General features: G+C 43.8%; 1 pseudogene; it reads right to left on the bottom strand.

Moving 5' to 3' along the window:
* Nucleotides 1–464: 464 nt before the first annotated feature.
* LOC127303184 (mRNA export factor GLE1-like) overlaps nt 465–23,580 on the bottom strand; it is a 70,614-nt pseudogene continuing 47,498 nt past the window's right edge.

Raw genomic sequence — 23,580 nt, 5'->3', positions numbered from 1 at the left:
ATGTACATTCTGTTTATTTATTGTGTTTTTTTTCGTATTTGAAGTTTGTATCAGCAAAGTAATAAATTACTATATGAGAGTAGATTTTTTTTGGTTCAGACACCCCTAGAATTTCCAAAAATATGTAAATTCAGAAAGCCAACGCAGTGCACCCTGATCAACCATGAGCTCCTATCGACTGTCATCGTGACATTTGATTTACCATCATGCGCTGAAATCTTTGCCCTGCCTCAGATTAGTTTATGGTGCACAGTAAAACATGTGTCACGGTGGGACTAAAAGAACTGCCTCCAAGCCAAATAATCTAACACAACAACTGCTGAAACCACTTCCAGAACCACCATTAGCGCACTCAAAGAACCACCTATAAGTTCTTTAATTGGACTGGAAGATATGTTTGGTTTTTTACATTCAGAAGAATAACCTTGTGAGTTCAAAACTGGTACAAGATTTGCCCCTGACGGTACAGACATAACATGACCTTCACTTATCCTCATTTAGGTTCAACAACACACGCGCTATACAAAAATATAAGGAACCCGTGAGCGAAAAGAGGGACGACATGAAGTCTGTCTAGAATAATCTTCAATACAATGCATGAAGTCTATCTAAAATAATCTTCAGGACGATACATGAAGTCTATTACAGCAGTCTTCATCTTCAAGACGACTCTGGGCTTCTCCATAGTCATAACTGTGCAACTTAATATTGAATGCCTTTCTGAACTCATGGAGCACAAGCTGGTAAATGTGGCTGCATAATGAACTGTCCGTCGTCCATACAGCATAGCAGGTAGCTCCATGGTCCACGCTTATCCGGTGTGGGTCTTCACATGAAACCTTTAGATAGCAGCTGCTGGGCTAGATACTGCCCTTCCGGTTCCTTCAAATGATTTTTGCCGTTCAGATACCTTTGTAGATTATTGATAGCCTCTGGGCGAACTTTGTGTTAAGCTTCATGCACTAGCCATTTAAACCAAAAGTCCGAACTGATGGAAAGGGCTAGGCAATCTACTTATACACTTCAACACTTTGGAGAGTTGTTCTTTCAAAGCTGGTACGAACTGCCCTGATATTACATCTAGAATTTTCACGAACTGTGATCCATATCTCTTGTGAAGTGAAAAACCAGCCATCTTGAGGAAAGCATGCATGGAGCGCAAAAGCAGTGGCCGTGGTGGCTGGAAGAGTATTGAGGAACATTGCAAGCCATTTCCATCCCTCAGCTAAGCCATGTGGATGCCACACACCCTTGATGTCTGTCTGAATCATGGCTGCGTACAACTTGACGTATGCAACAACATGTACCAGATATGCCTCGGTGCTCTCAAGTTTTCCATCTTCCTCCTGGTAGCCAATAAGCCTGAAATAATCTGTGGTCCGTGCTTGTGCACTTAAAGCATGCATATGCTTTGGAACAGTGTACATGCAGACTTTGTGGAACTCGGCCACAAGGTAATCCATTGCGTCCGGTACCTGATCAGTGACTAGTAAGTAGTAACATGACATGCCCACAAGCAAAGGCCAACTTTTCAAAGGTTTTGTCCTTTGGATTTCTACTCTTGACTATCGAAACCATCTTGTCCGCAAATATGCGGCAAGCGATCGGACGAGGACAATCTTGTCCATCTAAAGCTGTAATAAGCTCAGTGGCCTTGCTTCGACGCTGTCAGTAGTTGGCATAAACCTTCCAATCTGTCGGTCATATCGACTGTACTCCTTGCTTAGGTAAATGCTTCACGGCACTTGGTCATGTAACGCACGCCTCCGTTGTAATGCAGAACTATCAGCATAAACTTTGATCCTGGTAGTAATTCTGATCTGATCAAAAAACTGTCTACCATTGTTGCATTCTGGGAAATTTGGCTGGATGCGGAAACTGCTTCTGCCCTCGATTTAGCAGCTTCATTTTCTACAGCTTCGTTTTTAGCAGCCTCATATTCTGCTTTCTCTGCTTGAGCTGCTGCCTTCTGCCTGGCCTCTGCTTCTTGCCCGATCCTTTCTTGCTTTAATTCTTCTTCCTTCATAGATTGGTCCCCTCTTTTAGCTTCTTCAAAAACTGCAGCATCATCTCTTATCCCACGTTCCACAATCTGGGATCTCTGCTCATGATCCCTTTGGACCATTGACAAGTGCCTATCGAGTTCCTGTGCAGTTTTCCTCTGGAACAGGACATCTAGCGATCTATCCAACTCTTTCCGTGATTCTGCGTATTTCTGAAGTCGAGCAGATGCAGCATTTATTCTCTGGATTCCATTGTGGACGTCCAATGAAGAAAAGCTTGCTTCTGACTTCCTCCTGAATCTTGAGACGGTGCGATCGTTCCAGCGCAAGCCGAACACTCTTGTCATCTGGTCTCCTTCTCTCCACACAGCGACATGGTGAACCCATAGAATCCGATTCATCCCCTGATTCTTCAGAGCTCGTATAGGAGAACCTCGCTCCGGCGGCCACGAGAGCCCGGGCGACCCCATCCCTGTCATCGTCTTGATCGTCTTCCGTGTCGTCGGTCGTTCTCCTCAACCCGCATCACGAAGGCCTTCTCGCTCGCGCAATTGTGGGGTGTGGGTGGTGCGGCGCAGCGGGTCCATGTCGTCGGGCGGGGATCGCAGCTCCATGGGCACGAACTCCCTGACCGCCATTGAAGGTTTGGAACGCCTGCTGCTGCTGCTGCACGCCGCCGGCGAAGGGCATGACAGGTGTCCCGTTGGCGCCGGGACGCCCGCGCCTCCCTGCTATCGGCTAGGGGCGGAGCGGGAGACCGGAATGGCGGTGGAGGGGATTCTGGTCTGGAGCGGCGGCGGTCCGGAGTCTCCAGCGATGGCGAAGGGGGGATTTCATAGTCCGTGGCGGGTGGTCGGTCTCGTCGGAGGTGGCCGAGCAGAAACCGGATCGGATAGGCAGCGACGGTGGTCGGCGGACACTCCGCGTCTAAAGCACGCGCGCTGTCACCAGCCTTCAGCGTAGCACAAACGCGGGCATTATGGGCTGCAACCCGGAAGATACGTGAAACAGCCCACTCACAACTTTTTTTTGGGCGCGCACTAGCCGCTAGGCGTCGGTCGCTGGATCCGGGCACCTAGAATCGGTTGCTCTCACGTCCGTTGGATTAGCATCGTACGGCTAGTCTATTTTCTCATGTCACTATCTGCGTTACTGCTTGCATGCGAAGCTTGCTGTGTCCGGCATGATGTGATCTTTCGGTATGATGTGCGCTAGCAATTAATCCATCTGTAATAACGTTGCTTTCAATACCGATGTGCTAGTGCGTCAGGTGGCAGGTGCTTTACCACTACTGCTTTGCGTTTTCTGTGGAATGGAGGTCATGTGCTGTTGGTATCTGCTACAGCCTACCGTAGTTAATGTTGAGTTTTAGCTATAATATACTCTAGAACTAGTACAGTAATAGTCCGACAAAAAGGTAGGTGTTTACAACAAATAATAAATAATGATTTCAATTGAAAAGCAACAATTTCATATCTTTACAATAAAATCATTGGTGTATTTACAACAATAATTAAAATTAAATATAATAAAAAAATTAGGTGGTTACAACAAATAGTAAACATGATTTCAACAAAAAAACATTTTCATATCTTTACAATAAATCAGTTGTGTATTTACAACAATAATTTAATGTAAATACAACAAAAGTGCTAGGTGTTTACAACAAATAGTAAACAATGGTTTTATTAAAAAGCTAACAATTTCATATGTTTACAATAAAATCACTAATGTATTTACAACAATAATTTAAAATAAATTCCACACAAAAATTATGTGTTTACAACAATAGTAAACAATAATTTCAACAAAAAAATCACAAACTAATATTTCTGGTGCCAAGATATCTTTGCAACAAATCACCGATATATTTACAACTATAATCACCGGCGAATCCAATAAAAAAGTTGGGGGTTTACAAAAAGAGTGAACAACATCGACAATTTGTTAGTATCTATTTAATAATCATCGGTGAATCCAATTAATATTCTTGTTAGCATCTACTTAACTGTGCTTATAGTCATATCGCCTCTATAACCACTACTGCAGAATTGGCCTCTAGTGACAGGCACAAAAGGCATTTTAGTGACAGGCAAAGTGAATGTCACTAATGACTAGTCACTGGTATCAAGAACACTAGTGACCGGCATGTGCCTGTCACTGATGTGTGCATACTAATGACAGGCAAAAATAAATTCCTGTCACTAGTTGCCACAGAAGGACGCGGACAGTGAGGTTTTGTAGTGACATGCTCGTTATACTACCTGCCGCTAGTTTGAATTTTCATAATAAAAAACATAAATGCTTTTTCCACACATATTCCAGATAGGACAATAAGACGTTATAAAAAATCATTACATGCAGCTAAATTGTCATAAGACATATCTGTTGCGGTCGAAACCCACCGGCGAGCAGCGACGGGCAACACAGTAGAGCCGGGAACAACTTAGAGCTTCGGTTGGCCCTGGTCCCTCCGAGCGACGGCCCGCAAAGCTTTCTGGTCACACGTCCGATGCTGAATGCAAGGGCGTGCCACCTGACCTATACCTGGTCAGGAAGGTGATGAAGATGCCTCGCTTAGTTTCCTGCATGGCATACACGTAAACATTAAATACGAGCCTCGATCGGCTCTTAGGTTATCCTGTGAATCGGCTCACGGGAGCCGATCCACCCATGATTCGTACGAGGTGCACGAACACATGGTGGTCCTGCTTGATCAAGGTAAGGCTGATAAGATCTACGACGATTTGGGGTTTTCACCGCATAATCGGAACATCCTACTCAGGATTGGGCCTCGCGGCCACGCACGGTGATCGTAAGCCGACCCTAGACAAGGCCTAAAAACCAACACGAGGTTGATCCTCGGAACATCCTGTCTAGGGTTTGCGAACGACACCCTGCGTGCCGCTGGATCCTCCAGCCCCTTATAAGGCCTAACTATTGCAGATATTAAACTAATCCTTGAAGAATCAAGGAGCAACCGTAACGGATCGAATCTACTATACTATGATCAAGCGGGGTGCCGCCCCTACACCTAAGATAGGTGTAAGGGCGGCGAGACATGCTAGGGGTTGCACTACGCAAGCATATGATACGAAGAACTATGCTAACCCTAACACATCTATGATAACTACGTTGCTCGCCATCAAAAAGGCTTCAGTACGAGCAACGCATGAACAACGTGGAGCTTGTGCTGCCTAGATCGCAAGATGCGATCTAGGCAGCATGTCGCTTACCGGTAGAAACCCTCGAGTTGAAGGAGTTGGCGATGCGCCGAGATTGATTTGTTGGGTGAACGTTGGTTGTTGTTTATTCCATAAACCCTAGATACATATTTATAGTCCAGGGGACTTTTCTAATTTAGGCGTGCACCTAATCGTGCACGGGTCAAACTCTATCTTCTAATCTAAGATACGATCTACTATATTACAGATACATGGGCATGCTAGCCCAAACTTTGCATATAAGGCCGATTCACGTATTTCTTCCGTATATAATCTTTAAGCCCATCTTGATCGCGGCCCACCTCTGACTTGGTCAAATTCTGGTGATAACACATGCCCCCCTGGTTTTGGAATTGATAATTCTAAAATCACTCTGTTTTTTTTTTCTTCGTCGGGACATGTCGTGGCAGAACCGTCGCAGTATCCTTCATTTGTTCTGGCCATCGGCACAGTCTTGCGTATACCTTCTGGATATTGTCAACATAAAGTAATATAACAAGTGCAATATGCAAGTATGTAGGAATCAATGCACAGTTAACACAAGTGTTTGCTTTTTTAGATAGAAGGAAATGGGTAAACTGACTCAACAATAAAAGTAGAAGAACGGCCCTTCGCAGAGGGAAGCATGGATTGCTATATTTGTGCTAGAGCTTTTATTTTGAAAATAAGAAACAATTTTGTCAACGGTAGTAATAAAGCATATGAGTTATGTAAATTATATCCTACAAGTTGCAAGTCTCATGCATAGTATACCAATAGTGCCCGCACCTTATTCTAATTAGCTTGGATTTACATGGATTATCATAGCATAGCATACGTTTTAACCAAGTGTCACAAAGGGGTACCTCTATGCCGCCTGTACAAAGGTCTAAGGAGAAAGTTCGCATTGGATTTCTCGCTTTTGATTATTCTCAACTTAGACATCCATACCGGGACAACATAGACAACAGATAGTGGACTCCTCTTTAATGCATAAGCATTCAACAACAGATAAAATTCTCATAAGAGATTGAGGTTTGTTGTCCAAACTGAAACTTCCACCATGGATCATGGCTTTAGTTAGCGGCCCAATGTTCTTCTCTAACAATATGCATACTCAAACCATTTGAGCATGATAAATCACCCTTACTTCAGACAAGACGAACATGCATAGCAACTCACATGATATTCAACAAAGAAATAGTTGATGGCGTCCCCAGGAACATGGTTATCGCTCAACAAGCAACTTATAAGAGATAAGATGCATAAGTACATATTCAATACCACAATAGTTTTTAGGCTATTTGTCCCATGAGCTATATATTGCAAAGATAAAGAATAGAAATTTTAAAGGTAGCACTCAAGCAATTTACTTTGGAATAGCGGAGAAATACTATGTAGTAGGTAGGCATGATGGACACAAGTGGCATAGTATTTGGCTCAAGTATTTTGGATGCATGAGAAGTATTCCCTCTCGATACAAGGTTTAGGCTAGCAAGGTTGTTTAAAGCAAACACAAGTATGAACCGGTACAGCAAAACTCACATAAAAGACATATTGAAAGTATTATAAGACTCTATACCGTCTTCATTGTTGTACCTTTTATCATTATATCGAAGCTGATCGCTTGAACCGGCCTCCTCTTTGTCCTTGCCATGGCGGTAAACAGACCCTGCCATGTTGACATCTGACCATAATACTTTGCAATCTTATAGCCGATGGCTGTTCATCGGCTGTTTTGAGAATCCAGTCTCCTTCATCTTCTTGCAGCAACAGGACGGTCCAGACCCTATAGATGACGACGGCTTCCCTTTCAGGCTCCTTTCCGCAGCTCTAGTAGTCTTCTTCTGTAACAACTCGCCGCTTTCGAAGAAGGTTATGATGCAGGGTCAGCCGATGACACTCCAATCGGCTTCCAAAAACAGAGTGTCTACCAAATCAGCTGCCCCCCGAGCCTCAGTTAAGGTAAGAACAGTGGCGAGGACACACAGTTCAGTCCAAGGGCCTTGAACTCAGGCAATTGAAACAGCCACCATGCAGAGGTCCTAGTCATTCCTACGAGCGTAGCTGAGAAGGTGGCCAACTTAGCCAGGCCGACGGTAGATACACCGGAGCCGATCACCTTTTCTTCCTTTGAAAGCCGATATTGCAGACGAAACACCAATGGCCTAATGAGTAAAAGGTTGGAGGTTGGCCTTGAGGCTGAACTGAAAACCGACTTGGTCGAAATCCGTATATTGAACACGCAGCTGGTAGATCTTGTGCAATTGTACTAGAGTCGATGGCTGTGCATCGGCTTTGTTTCTTAGCTCTAAAGTCGATGTCCGTGCATCGGCTGTAACCATGAATTTTTTTTTTTACTGGACGATTTTCTGTCGCCCCCCAATATTTCACTGCACATGTATCGCACATGTTCATCTGATTAGGTGCCCCCCGAGCCGAATCTGCCAGGTAACTGCGGATATCGGCTCTGTGGTTAGCCAAGGCACTGTATTTGGACGTCGGCTCCGTTAGGACCAATGTTGACTTCTTCCAGCTCATCAGCCGACGTAAAACCGCTGCCCATTAGCTCGACGCTGAACACAGGCAGTACGTGTGGTGAAGACAATTTTGGCCGATTACTGGAATCGGCCTCCACATTGATTAAATTGCTCAATGAAGGTTTTGCAATCTTCCTCCATAGATCTTTGGGGCCGATCCCAAGGATCGGCCTTGCCACGTTTGTCCATAGGTTTGCCATACGGTCAGGCCGGTGGATAAGACCAGCCTAACCCAGTCCCACCGAGCGTGCCAGAATGTGTTGCGGTCGAAACCCACCGGCGAGCAGCGACGGGCAACACAGTAGAGCCGGGAACAACTTAGGGCTTCGGTTGGCCCTGGTCCCTCCGAGCGACGGCCCGCAAAGCTTTCTGGTCACACGTCCGATGCTGAATGCAAGGGCGTGCCACCTGACCTATACCTGGTCAGGAAGGTGATGAAGATGCCTCGCTTAGTTTCCTGCATGGCATACACGTAAACATTAAATACGAGCCTCGATCGGCTCTTAGGTTATCCTGTGAATCGGCTCACGGGAGCCGATCCACCCATGATTCGTACGAGGTGCACGAACACATGGTGGTCCTGCTTGATCAAGGTAAGGCTGATAAGATCTACGACGATTTGGGGTTTTCACCGCATAATCGGAACATCCTACTCAGGATTGGGCCTCGCGGCCACGCACGGTGATCGTAAGCCGACCCTAGACAAGGCCTAAAAACCAACACGAGGTTGATCCTCGGAACATCCTGTCTAGGGTTTGCGAACGACACCCTGCGTGCCGCTGGATCCTCTAGCCCCTTATAAGGCCTAACTATTGCAGATATTAAACTAATCCTTGAAGAATCAAGGAGCAACCGTAACGGATCGAATCTACTATACTATGATCAAGCGGGGTGCTGCCCCTACACCTAAGATAGGTGTAAGGGCGGCGAGACATGCTAGGGGTTGCACTACGCAAGCATATGATACGAAGAACTATGCTAACCCTAACACATCTATGATAACTACGTTGCTCGCCATCAAAAAGGCTTCAGTACGAGCAACGCATGAACAACGTGGAGCTTGTGCTGCCTAGATCGCAAGATGCGATCTAGGCAGCATGTCGCTTACCGGTAGAAACCCTCGAGTTGAAGGAGTTGGCGATGCGCCGAGATTGATTTGTTGGGTGAACGTTGGTTGTTGTTTATTCCATAAACCCTAGATACATATTTATAGTCCAGGGGACTTTTCTAATTTAGGCGTGCACCTAATCGTGCACGGGTCAAACTCTATCTTCTAATCTAAGATACGATCTACTATATTACAGATACATGGGCATGCTAGCCCAAACTTTGCATATAAGGCCGATTCACGTATTTCTTCCGTATATAATCTTTAAGCCCATCTTGATCGCGGCCCACCTCTGACTTGGTCAAATTCTGGTGATAACAATATCATGCAAACGTTGCACAGTTCACTAGGGCTCCCTAAATCAGTACATCACACATCACCATATGTCCTAGAAGCGCCTACAGACAATATATCATATAACCAGGGAATACAACGCAAAAGGAAGCATTCAGCACGAGAGATCATCGAATCGATGATGATCCCTCTGTCCTCTAGAAAACATCACTTGGGCAACGCAAGCACGGGAAATCACAATGTGCACTAGTCGCTTCACACAAGGATCAAACTTTGTCAGATGCATCGATTGATGTGCTTTCTGTGCTCATAACCGTAGCAAGCTTCTCAACCAATCTTTGCTCCAGTGCTCTTTGACCCCTTTCCCTGCGTGAGGTAACACAACCAAACGAGACTGAGTATATAAGTTACATATGCTTGGAGCTGCATGAATATTTAACTGCATGTCTTGCAGCAACCAGAAGCACCAAACATAGCTACTAGTTACTGAACCAAATACCCAAAACTAAGAGAGACATTGGAATCTAAATAAAAGGAATACAAGCTCAAACAAAGACTCCACAAGCTCACAAACTGCCATGAAGTATAAAGCTATTATGAAGGAGGGACAGTCTCAGAACATAAATCAAGAATCTATTTGAGCATTACCGATCCCTAAGGTTGTTGTCCAGGCGTGGCATAAAATTTCGGAAGCCGTTTTCGTCCAACACTTGGAGGCGACAGGGTGGGGCAGTTGAGCTGGGTGCAAAGGAGGTTTCGGCGCGACGACAGGGCAAGCGAGAGTGGCCCCGTTCGCGGGCAGCAAGCAGCGGGTTGTGCGGCGGGGGCAATGCACGTGTTTTGCAATCTTATATTTACTCATTGGAGACACCATAAAAGCCTCCACGTTAATCCACATCATTAGAATTAATGAAGGCAATTAGATCTAAAACTTACGGTTAGGATTTAATCTAAAAGTCGTGATTTATACTGTACATAGAAAGTCATGTTGGCACGTTGAAGTTGTTTTCTGTTGCACCGTACAAGCTTGGAAGTTAAAAGGAAAATCGCAATCCATATAGGGTATATTGTGTCGGTAGCCATCAGATGAATCATGATATACGACATGATGTCCGTGAACGTGAGTCGTTAGCTCTTTGGTCTCCTCATTTGGCCTGATGTTCCATGAACGTGAATCGTTATCTCCTTAGACTCTAGGTATTATGATCCATGACGGCTACTCCTCACGTCCCACACGCCGCCGCCATGTATGGCTTCCGGTGCAATCGATATATCGCAGTGCTTTTTTCCTTGAATTCCATCTACTCCGTACTTTTCTCATCGGAAGTCAAGCGATCCTCGCGCACAACAACAGGAACGACAACTGCGGCGAGGCAACTGATGGAGCCATCACAGGTGCATTGGCCCTGGAACCTAAGCTTCTTCCATGTCCTGACGACTGGCCGGCACACGCACGTTTGATCGGTGCCGGTTCAGTTTGTCTCATCCGAGAGGAGATGCATCAGCGCGGTGCCGGTTCAGTTTGCCTCACCCGAGAGGAGATGCCTCAGCGCGGTTTGCATCAGCGCCAGCAAAACGAATGGCTGTCGATTCATCTGAGTAAGGTCTAATACATGTGCTTCCACAAGCTGCAGCTGTTTTTGTAACCAATGGAGCGCATGGGCGAACAAGCATAAGTTATATCATGTTTTTACCGTTTTTAAACTACAGTGTCCCACGTCCGACATCTGAGTAAGGCCTATAGATATCTCCAATAGTCGCCTTCTTCTTGGTATGATAGACATGGTTTCTCTCTGGCAGACATCCCATGTCCTGGCCTCTGGCTGATTCCATTTGTAGCGGCACGAGGTGGAGATTACACAACAATTTGCAGCAAGTTCTGGCGCCCGCTCTTCTGCTCGGCGTTCCTAATCTTAGGTGAGCTCCTGATCTAAATTGGTTGGGATATTTAATAGGGTTGAAGTTGAGGTGGCTCTTCGTACATGGACACATTAATTTGACCTTTCAGATTTAATGCCAAGACTGGCCGATATGCGCTCTAGAAGAATTAGAGAGGGGGTTCAGCTGTAGTGTGGCCATGACGCTAAGTGCAAGTAAGCTTTTCTCTACTTGATCCAGTAAGCGACCCTTGCTAAGGTTAGGGAATGTTTGTTTAGCTTATTTGATCTCTAATACAGTTGGTGCGCAAAAATTTGTTGCAGGACAGATGGATAAAAGTGGTAGTATTTCCTAGAACCAGAATTATATGACATGGAAAAAGTTTAACTTTCTTAATAACTTACTAATTGTACTTTGGATTGAGACAAATTTATCTGATATGATACAAAGTCGACCGTTCGTTTCATCGTATTTTTAGATGTTTTTGTTTTGCTCTCCAACCGACAAGCACTCAAAGTTGCCATCTATACATGTGCATGTGTCATGTGTTTGACGAAGTGAAGATTCAAATAATTAGACTTACTGTCAGCTATCTTTTGTGGCTTTTTTTTTTTTTTTTTGCTGAGAAGAACTACACGCTTCAGATTAGAACTTGGTCAGCTGAGTTGATGGTTCTCCGCGACCAAGATAGTACGAGTATTATCATAATTCTTTTGATGCATTATAATTACATATGTTGATCAAGTGAACTTTGATAAAAACTACTACTGAATTTAGTTGTACTTTAGAGGAGGTGTCTACTGGTGGCACTCTTCTGGTGTATGCTTCCCGTTATAATGCCTCATAATACAACACAAAGGCAGTACCAGTCAATATCAGTGGATTAATCATGAACTTTATTTTTAGTTGATGAACCTTAAAAGTTTGATTTATGAAAAAAATCAATATGCCTTATATGGGGAAAAGGAGGGGCATATATTTCCACAATTTATTGGATCCAACAATAAATGTGTGTTTTCTTTCTCCACATAACTTATCATGTATTCGACGTACGAATTAAAGAAGTGTAACGAACTTACTAGGAAGTATACGGTCATTCCAATGTTTTGCTTATACTCTGGGCGATACATAATAAGTGTTGTGGTTTTAGATATTTTGGCATTGGTAAAAACTATATCATGTATAAATTAAATGTAGACATCTTTTTCAATATACATGAAACAAAAACTATCAGGTAATAAATAAAAGATATTCATTTGTAAATGTGCATATAATTATTTTGCCAAAAGTGTTTTCAACATAATATTTAAATAACTAGCCTGTGCAGGCGCACGGGTTGCTGACTAGTCTAGCCTAACTTGAATATACACTTGTATTTCGTATGTGAACAGGGTATAGACGATGTACTTGGATAAAAATATAAATCTCTTTGATAATATATATGGAGCAATTGGAATTAATGATCAGTCATCCATGCTCTGTGATTGATGAAACGAATTGTCCCGTAATAAATTTCACCATGGGCTATAAACACGACTAATAAAATTCATTACTAATTAAAATGAAAATAATGAAAACTGCAGCGCATATAGTTTTGAGTTTCCAAAATTTAAATTTAATAGTTAACCAACCAAATCATAACTCGGTGTTGCTTGAACTCCGGATTAACCAAGCTTAACCATCAGATCACATTTATTTTGGCCGAGAAGATATGCGGATATAGAGATATCTATCATAAATAGAACTACAATATAAAATTTGGTCCGGAACTACCTGTATCGCACCTCTTCTTCATTTGACTATCTGTTGCTTCACTCATTGTACCAACCTGCAAGACTTGCAGTAAAATTCTCAAGTTCACTTTATAGAAACGACAACTGCATACTTGGCTGACCATATAGAAACTTTTTTACTGCAGCATCAGTGCGCTCCAACGCAATACCATGTACAAAAATTGAGCGAGAAAGTGTCAAAAAATGAGTGCAAATCAAAGAAATTTTCTGTTAGAAATGTTCACTGAAGCCTGTCCATAAGGAAATCCACAAACCTTGCAGAGGTACCAGTACGGTGAAGAATTCTGTAGAAAGAACTTGTATGATCGGAAGAAGATATATGGAGAAGAATTATGGCCGATTGAGAAAACTCACAACACGAGTTATGCCGGTGGGAGCAATTTGGCAGTCACGGGACGTGACGACAGCGGGCCGGTGCCGCACAGCCGGCCACGGACGCAGGTCACCGCGCACGGGCTCGGGTGCAAGGCGGCGGGCATCGGAGACGGAGCCGCCTGCGGTCTCGATGGAGATTCGACATCATCGGCGTCCGCGGGTCCCCAAACGTCCTCCCGTGCAGGGCGGCTCCGGGCAGGCCTCGCCTCGCCTGCAGGGTCCAGGCGGCGGGCAGGACGGTTGCAAGAAGGCCTCGGTTGCAGGGCCACGGCGGCGGGCACGGCGGCTCGGAGCAGGATCGCGGGCAGGGTGATACGTCTCAAACGTATCTATAATTTCTTATGTTCCATGCTACTTTTATGATGATACTCACATGTTTTATACACATTATATGTCATTATTATGCATTTTCCGGCACTAACCTATTAACGAGATGCCGAAGAGCCAGTTGCTGTTTTCTGCTGTTTTTGGTTTCAGAAATCCTAGTAAGGAAATATTCTCGGAATTGGACGAAATCAACGCCCAGGATCTTATTTTTCCACGAAGTTTCCAGAACACTGGAGGAGATACGAAGTGGGGCGACGAGGCGGCCACACAACAGGGCGGCGCGGCCAGGCCTTGGGTCGCGCGGCCCTGGCGTGTGGGGCCCTCGTGGCGCCCCCTGACATACCCTTCCGCCTACTTAAGCCTTCGTCGATAATAGTTCCAGTACCGAGAGCCACGATACGGAAAACCTTCCAGAGACGCCGCCGCCACCAATCCCATCTCGGGGGATTCAGGAGATCGCCTCCGGACCCTGCCGGAGAGGGGAATCATCTCCCGGAGGACTCTTCACCGCCATGGTCGCCTCCAGATTGATGTGTGAGTAGTTCACCCCTAGACTATGGGTCCATAGCAGTAGCTAGATGGTCGTCTTCTCCTCATTGTGCTATTATTGTTGGATCTTGTGAGCTGCCTAACATGATCAAGATCATCTATCTGTAATGCTACATGTTGCGTTTGTTGGGATCCGATGAATATGGAATACTATGCTATGTTGATTATCAATCTATCATCTATGTGTTGTTTATGATCTTGCATGCTCTCCGTTGCTAGTAGAGGCTCTGGCCAAGTCGTTACTTGTAACTCCAAGAGGGAGTAATTATGCTCGATAGTGGGTTCATGCCTCCATTAAATCTGGGGGAGTGACAGCAAACTCTAAGGTTGTGGATGTGCCGTTGCCACTAGGGATAAAACATCAATGCTATATCTAAGGATGTATTTGTTGATTACATTACGCACCATACTTAATGTAATTGTCTGTTGTTTGCAACTTAATACTGGAGGGGGTTCGGATGATAACCTGAAGGTGAACTTTTTAGGCATAGATGCATGCTGGATAGCGGTCTATGTTCTTTGTCGTAATGCCCAATTAAATCTCACACTACTCATCATAACATGTATGTGCATTATTATGCTCTCTTTATTTGTCAATTGCCCAACTGTAATTTATTCACCCAACATGCTTATTCTTATGGGAGAGACACCACTAGTGAACTGTGGACCCCGGTCCATTCTTTTACATCAAATACAATCAACTGCAATACTCGTTTTTCTGTTCTCTGCAAACAATCATCATCCACACTATACATCTAATCCTTTGTTACAGCAAGCCGGTGAGATTGACAACCTCACTGTTAAGTTGGGGCAAAGTACTTGGATTGTGTTGTGCAGGTTCCACGTTGGCGCCGGAATCCCTGGTGTTGCGCCGCACTACACTCCGTCACCAACAACCTTCAACGTGCTTCTTGACTCCTACTGGTTCGATAAACCTTGGTTTCGTACTGAAGGAAAACTTGTTGCTGTACACATCATACCTTCCTCTTGGGGTTCCCAACGGACGAGTGCTTTACCATCACAAGGAAGCTACTACACCCACGTCAACCACGCGCTGGTTGTGGAAAGCAGCTACTTTTTCTGGCGCCGTTGCCGGGGAGATCAAGACACGCTGCAAGGGGAGTCTCCCACTTCCAATCTCTTTACTTTGTTTTTGTCTTGCTTTACTTTATTTTATTTACTGCTTTGTTTGCTTTCTTATATCAAAATACAAAAAAATTAGTTACTTGCTTTACTTTATTTACTATCTTGTTTGCGCTCTCCATATTAAAAACACAAAAAAAATTAGTTACTTGCATTTACTTTATTTAGTTTGCTTTATTTACTACTACTAAAAATGAGTAATCCTGAAGTTGAAGTTCGTTCGTTTAAGCAACAAGGGGGAGAATGTTTAAAAGATGCTTGGTATAGAATTAGTGATGCTCATAATAGGTGCACTAAGAAACACTCCACTATTATCCTACTCAGAAATTTTTATGTTGGTATCTCTAGCTGGAATAGGTATGTTCTTGATTGTCTCGCGGGAGGTAATTTCCTAGGCACTCCTGCTTTAGAAGCTAGTTGCATTATTGAGAGTCTATTTGGAATACCACCTGTTAATAAAGTTAAAACTGAAATCTCTCTTGAAGATGTTATGAAAAAGATGGAGACCATAGAGCAAAATCTTCCAAGTATTGAAACTAAATTGGGAATATTACTTAATAGCACTGATAAACTTGATAAATCTCTAGGTGGAATTAATGAGAGAATTGCCGTCTTAGAAGCTTGTGCTACTCGTGATGATCAAACCCATAGGATTAGTGAGCTTGAAGAAGCTATGAGAACCTTGGGTTCAACTTTCTCTTCCCTCAAATATAAGGAGAAAGCTTATGTGGGTAAGGAGCAAAAGTTCATGTATGTCTCTAAGGTGCCTAAACCAAAAAACTATTATAGGCCTAAAATTAACAAATCCCTTAATACCACTATAGATAATGGAGCATCTAAGGTACCTATTGATGTTGATGCTTCATCTCTTGATAATACTTGATTCACACTTTCTGCGCCTAGATGAAAGGCGTTAAAGAAAAGCGCTTATGGGAGACAACCCATTATTTTAATACAGCATTTTTATTTTATATTTGAGTCTTGGAAGTTGTTACTACTGTAGCAACCTCTCCTTATCTTAGTTTTATTGCATTGTTGTGCCAAGTAAAATCTTTGATGATAAAGTTGATACTAGATTTGGATTACTGCGCAGAAACAGTTTTCTTGCTGTTACGAAATTGAGTCACTATGTCTGTAGGTAACTCAGAAAAATATGCCAATTTACGTGCGTGATCCTCAGATATGTACGCAACTTTCATTAGTTTTGAGTTTTCTCATTTGAGCAAGTCTGGTGCCCCTAAAAAATTCGTCTTTACGGACTGTTCTGTTTTGACAGATTCTGCCTTTTATTTCACATTGCCTGTTTTGCTATGCTTGATGGATTTCTTTGTTCCATTAACTTTCAATAGCTTTGTGCAATGTCCAGAAGTGTTAAGAATGATTATCTCACCTCTGAACATGTGAATTTTTGATTATGCACTAACCCTCTAATGAGTTTGTTTCGAGTTTGGTGTGGGGGAAGTTTTCAAGAATCAAGAGAGGAGGATGATACAATATGATCAAGGAGAGTGAAAGCTCTAAGCTTCGGGATGCCCCCGTGGTTCATCCCTGCATATTTCAAGAAGACTCAAGCATCTAAGCTTGGGGATGCCTGGGCATCCCCTTCTTCATCGACAACATTATCAGGTTCCTCTAGTGAAACTATATTTTTATTCCATCACATCTTATGTGCTTTACTTGGAGCGTCTGTTTGTTTTTGTTTTTTGTTTTGTTTGAATAAAGTTGGATCCTAGCATTCATTGTGTGGGAGAGATACACGCTCCGCTGTTGCATATGGACAAATATGTCCTTAGGCTTTACTCATAATATTCATGGCGAAGGTTGAATTGCTTCGTTAAATTGTTATATGGTTGGAAACGGGAAATGCTACATGTGGTAATTGGTATAATATCTTGAATAATTTGATACTTGGCAATTTTTGTGCTCATGTTTAAGCTCTTGCATCATGTACTTTTCACCTATTAATGAAGAAATACATAGAGCTTGCTAAAATTTGGTTTGCATAATTGGTCTCTCTAAGGTCTAGATATTTTCTAGTAAGGGTCGAACAACAAGGAAGACGGTATAGAGTCTTATAATGCTTTCAATATGTCTTTTATGTGAGTTTTGCTGTACTGGTTCATACTTGTGTTTGCTTTAAACAACCTTGCTAGCCTAAACCTTGTATCGAGAGGGAATACTTCTCATGCATCCAAAATCCTTGAGCCAAGCACTATGCCACTCCAAAGTAAAATTGCTTGAGTGCTACCTTTAAATTTCTATTCTTTATCTTTGCAATATATAGCTCATGGGACAAATAGCTTAAAAACTATTGTGGTATTGAATATGTACTTATGCATCTTATCTCTTATAAGTTGCTTGTTGAGCGATAATAATGTTCCTGGGGACGCCATCAACTATTTCTTTGTTGAATATCATGTGAGTTGCTATGCATGTTCGTCTTGTCTGAAGTAAGGGTGATTTATCATGATCAAATGGTTTGAGTATGCATATTGTTAGAGAAGAACATTGGGCCGCTAACTAAAGCCATGATCCATGGTGGAAGTTTCAGTTTGGACAACAAACCTCAATCTCTCATGAGAATATTATCTGTTGTTGAATGATTATGCATTAAAGAGGAGTCCATTATCTGTTGTCTATGTTGTCCCGGTATGGATGTCTAAGTTGAGGATAATAAAAAGCGAGAAATCCAATGCGAGCTTTCTCCTTAGACCTTTGTACAGGCGGCATAGAGGTACCCCTTTGTGACACTTGGTTGAAACATATGCTATGCTATGATAATCCATGTAAATCCAAGCTAATTAGGACGAGGTGCAGGCACTATTGGTATACTATGCATGAGGCTTGCAACTTGTAGGATATAATTTACATAACACATATGCTTTATTACTACCGTTGACAAAATTGTTTCTTGTTTTCAAAATAAAAGCTCTAGCACAAATATAGCAATCCATGCTTCCCTCTGCGAAGGGCCTTTCTTCTATTTTTATTGTTGAGTCAGTTTACCCATTTCCTTCTATCTCAAGAAGCAAACACTTGTGTTAACTGTGCATTGATTCCTACATACTTGCATATTGCACTTGTTATATTACTTTATGTTGACAACTATCCATGAGATATACATGTTACAAGTTGAAAGCAACCGCTGAAACTTAATCTTCCTTTGTGTTGCTTCAATGCCTTTACTATGAATTTATTGCTTTATGAGTTAACTCTTATGCAAGACTTATTGATGCTTGTCTTGAAAGTACTATTCATGAAAAGTCTTTGCTATATGATTCAATTGTTTACTCATTGTATTTACCATTGCTTCGAATCGCTGCATTCATTACATGTGCTTACAATAGTATTGATCAAGATTATGATAGCATGTCACTTAAGAAATTATCTTTGTTATCGTTTACCTACTCGGGACGAGTAGGAACTAAGCTTGGGGATGCTTGATACGTCTCAAACGTATCTATAATTTCTTATGTTCCATGCTACTTTTATGATGATACTCACATGTTTTATACACATTATATATCATTATTATGCATTTTCCGGCACTAACCTATTAACGAGATGCCGAAGAGCCAGTTGTTGTTTTCTGCTGTTTTTGGTTTCAGAAATCCTAGTAAGGAAATATTCTCGGAATTGGACGAAATCAACGCCCCGGATCTTATTTTTCCACGAAGTTTCCAGAACACCGGAGGAGATAAGAAGTGGGGCGACGAGGCGCCCACACAACAGGGCGGCGCAGCCAGGCCTTGGGTCGCGCGGCCCTGGCGTGTGGGGCCCTCGTGGCGCCCCCTGACCTACCCTTCCGCCTACTTAAGCCTTCGTCGATAATAGTTCCAGTACCGAGAGCCACGATACGGAAAACCTTCCAGAGACGCCGCCGCCACCAATCCCATCTCGGGGGATTCAGGAGATCGCCTCCGGCACCCTGCCGGAGAGGGGAATCATCTCCCGGAGGACTCTTCACCGCCATGGTCGCCTCCGGATTGATGTGTGAGTAGTTCACCCCTAGACTATGGGTCCATAGCAGTAGCTAGATGCTCGTCTTCTCCTCATTGTGATATTATTGTTGGATCTTGTGAGCTGCCTAACATGATCAAGATCATCTATCTGTAATGCTACATGTTGCGTTTGTTGGGATCCGATGAATATGGAATACTATGCTATGTTGATTATCAATCTATCATCTATGTGTTGTTTATGATCTTGCATGCTCTCCGTTGCTAGTAGAGGCTCTGGCCAAGTCGTTACTTGTAACTCCAAGAGGGAGTAATTATGCTCGATAGTGGGTTCATGCCTCCATTAAATCCGGGGGAGTGACAGCAACCTCTAAGGTTGTGGATGTGCTGTTGCCACTAGGGATAAAACATCAATGCTATATCTAAGGATGTATTTGTTGATTACATTACGCACCATACTTAATGTAATTGTCTGTTGTTTGCAACTTAATACTGGAGGGGGTTCGGATGATAACCTGAAGGTGGACTTTTTAGGCATAGATGCATGCTGGATAGCGGTCTATGTACTTTGTCGTAATGCCCAATTAAATCTCACACTACTCATCATAACATGTATGTGCATTGTTATGCTCTCTTTATTTGTCAATTGCCCAACTGTAATTTGTTCACCCAACATGCTTATTCTTATGGGAGAGACACCACTAGTGAACTGTGGACCCCGGTCCATTCTTTTACATCAAATACAATCAACTGCAATACTCGTTTTACTGTTCTCTGCAAACAATCATCATCCACACTATACATCTAATCCTTTGTTACAGCAAGCCGGTGAGATTGACAACCTCACTGTTAAGTTGGGGAAAAGTACTTGGATTGTGTTGTGCAGGTTCCACGTTGGCGCCGGAATCCCTGGTGTTGCGCCGCACTACACTCCGTCACCAACAACCTTCAACGTGCTTCTTGACTCCTACTGGTTCGATAAACCTTGGTTTCGTACTGAGGGAAAACTTGCTGTTGTACACATCATACCTTCCTCTTGGGGTTCCCAACGGATGAGTGCTTTACCGTCACAAGGAAGCTACTACACACACGTCAACCACGCGCTGGTTGTGGAAAGCACAGGGCGGTGGCAGCAGGGATCGTGGCGATGTGGGCTGGGCAGGGGAAAGCGACTCGTGTGTGGTGGTGTTGGTTCGGGGAAAAGAAGCGGTTTGTTTGGATTAGGCGTGGGATTATGGCTTCTAACACCGTTTTAGAAGTAAATTTAAACCGATGGTTGTGGTGATTCGATGGTATGATTGTCCGGATTTACCACTCTGGCTCTTTTAATAGTACTCTAGTATTATCTCGCAAGTCGACTCTGCCTGGACTCGGGTTGTGCGGCGTCGAGTAGACTCCTCCGGCCACGTCCAATCTCCGCTCATTAATGCTAGATCGGTCTAGGTACGACCAACGTGGGAAGGACCAGCCCACGGTTGATGTAACATCCCAAATTTCAATAAAAGAGAGAGAAAGAATTTCAGAATTCCAAATTTCAGAACCAACAGAAACTCTTCAATTGCATATAGTGCCATGCATAGGACTTGTGCATTTTGTGTGATATGCCATGATGATTGTTTTGTTGTTTGTTTGATGAACTCTAAAACCCTAAAGTGATCAAGTGAAGATCACAAAACAATTCCACCAAAAATAGAAAGAAATGAAAAAGGAGGAAAACCCTAAAAACCCTAACTTATGGCTTATGCCATTTTTGCAAATCTTGACCTAAGACCCATTTGATCTTCACCATTACTTGTAATATGCTATTTGATAGTTATTACAACTTTGGAGAATCAAAGAAACACCTTTGAACCAAATCAAAATTCAAAATCTTGATCACATGGAATAATGGTCATTTTTGACTTTTACTCTTTGGTCACTACTTTGAGCCTCTGTATTTCAAAATTTTCAAACTAAACCAGCACAAGTCTTCGCACCACATCCAAGTACTCAACCAGGTGAACAACTTCTGCGAAGATCATCACACCAAATTCTCCTTGGATCAAAAGTTAGAAGCTAGCAAAGATGGAACTTTGAAACATTGGCAAGATTCTCACTTTGCAAAATTTGATCAAATCTTGCCATTTCTTTTGCACCACCTGCCCTAGCACTGATCCTTGGACACACCTAAACCTAACCCATGCCTTGGCACCCTTTGGAGACGACCAGAACATGGCTGGCCATGGCCATGCCGGTGATACGTCTCAAACGTATCTATAATTTCTTATGTTCCATGCTACATTTATGATGATACTCACATGTTTTATACACATTATATGTCATTCGGCACTAACCTATTAACGAGATGCCGAAGAGCTAGTTGCTGTTTTCTGCTGTTTTTGGTTTCAGAAATCCTAGTAAAGAAATATTCTCGGAATTGGACGAAATCAACGCCCAGGGTCCTATTTTTTCACGAAGCTTCCAGAAGTCTGAGGGAGAGACGAAGTGGGGCCACGAGGTGGCCACACCACCAGGCGGCGCGGCCCAGGCCCTGGCCGCGCCGGCCTGTGGTGTGGGCCCCTCGGGCGGCCCCCTGACCTATCTCCTCCGCCTACTTATAGCCCTCGTCGAGAAACCCCCAGTACCGAGAGCCACGATACGAGAAAACCTACTGAGACGCCGCCGCCGCCAATCCCATCTCGGGGGATTCTGGAGATCACCTCCGGCACCCTGCCGGAGAGGGGAATCATCTCCCGGAGGACTCTACACCGCCATGGTCGCCTTCGGATTGATGTGTGAGTAGTTCACCCCTGGACTATGGGTCTATAGCAGTAGCTAGATGGTTGTCTTCTCCCCGTTGTGCTTCATTGTCTGATCTTGTGAGCTGCCTATCATGATCAAGATCATCTATCTGTAATGCTACATGTGTGTTTGTTGGGATCCGATGAATAGAGAATACTATGTTATGTTGATTATCAATCTATCTATGTGTTGTTTATGATCTTGCATGCTCTCCGTTGCTAGTAGAGGCTCTGGCCAAGTCATTGCTTGTAACTCCAAGAGGGAGTATTTATGCTCGATAGTGGGTTCATGTCTCCGTGAATCTGGGGGAGTGACAGAAACCTCTAAGATTATGGATGTGCTGTTGCCACTAGGGATAAAACATTGATGCTATGTTCGAGGATATAGTTATTGATTACATTACGCACCATACTTAATGCAATTGTCTGTTGTTTACAACTTAATACCTGTTATCACCCGAATTTGACCAAGTCAGAGGTGGGCCGCGATCAAGGTGGACTTGAAGATTATATATTGAAGAATATACGTGAATCGGCCTTGAATAGCAAGTTTGGGCTAGTTTGCCCTTGTATCCGTAACATAGTAGGATACGTGTCGGTGTAGTTAGAGTTGGGCCCGTGCCCGGTTGGGACTATTCCCACGATTAGAAAGTCCCTTGGACTATAAATATGTATCTAGGGTTTATGGAATAAACAACAACCAACGTTCAACCAACAAATCAATCTCGGCGCATCGCCAACTCCTTCGTCTCGAGGGTTTCTACCGGTAAGCAACATGCTGCCTAGATCGCACCTTGCGATCTAGGCAGCACAAGCTCCACGTTGTTCATGCGTTGCTCGTACTGAAGCCTTGTTGATGGCGAGCAACGTAGTTATCATAGATGTGTTAGGGTTAGCATAGTTCTTCGTGTAACATGCTATCGTAGTGCAACCCTTGCATATCTAGCCGCCCTTACACCTATCTTAGGTGTAGGGGCGGCACCCCGCTTGATCATTATTTAGTAGATCTGATCTGTTACGGTTGCTCCTTGTTCATCAAGGATTAGTTTAATATCTGCAATAGTTAGGCCTTACAAAGGGTTGGAGGATCCAGCGGCACGTAGGGTGTCGTTCGCTAGTCCTAGACAGGATGTTCCGGGGATCAACCTCGTGTTGGTTTTTAGGCCTTGTCTAGGATCGGCTTACGATCACCGTGCGTGGCCGCGAGGCCCAATCGTGAGTAGGATGATCCGATTATGCGGTGAAAACCCTAAATCGTCGTAGATCTCATTAGCTTTATCTTGATCAAGCAGGACCACCATATATTCGTGCACCTCGTACGAATCATGGGTGGATCGGCTCCCTGAGCCGATTCACAGGATAACCTGAGAGCCGATCGAGGCTCGTATTTAATGTTTATGTGTATGCCATGCAGGAAACTAAGCGAGGCATCTCCATCACCTTCCTGACCAGGTATAGGTCAGGTGGCACGCCCTTGCATCAGCATCGGGCGTGTGACCAGAAGGCTTTGCGGGCCGTCGCTCGGAGGGACCTCGGCCAGCCGCAGCCCTAGGTTGTTCCCGGCTCTACGGTGTTGCCCGTCGCTACCCGCCGGTGGGTTTCTGACGTCAACACATTCTGGCACGCCC

The sequence above is a fragment of the Lolium perenne genome, chromosome 5 (assembly GCF_019359855.2).
Source record: "Lolium perenne isolate Kyuss_39 chromosome 5, Kyuss_2.0, whole genome shotgun sequence".
Lineage (NCBI taxonomy): Eukaryota > Viridiplantae > Streptophyta > Magnoliopsida > Poales > Poaceae > Lolium > Lolium perenne.
Note: the sequence above shows the minus strand (reverse complement) of the source record. Positions and strands in the feature narration are given on the sequence as shown.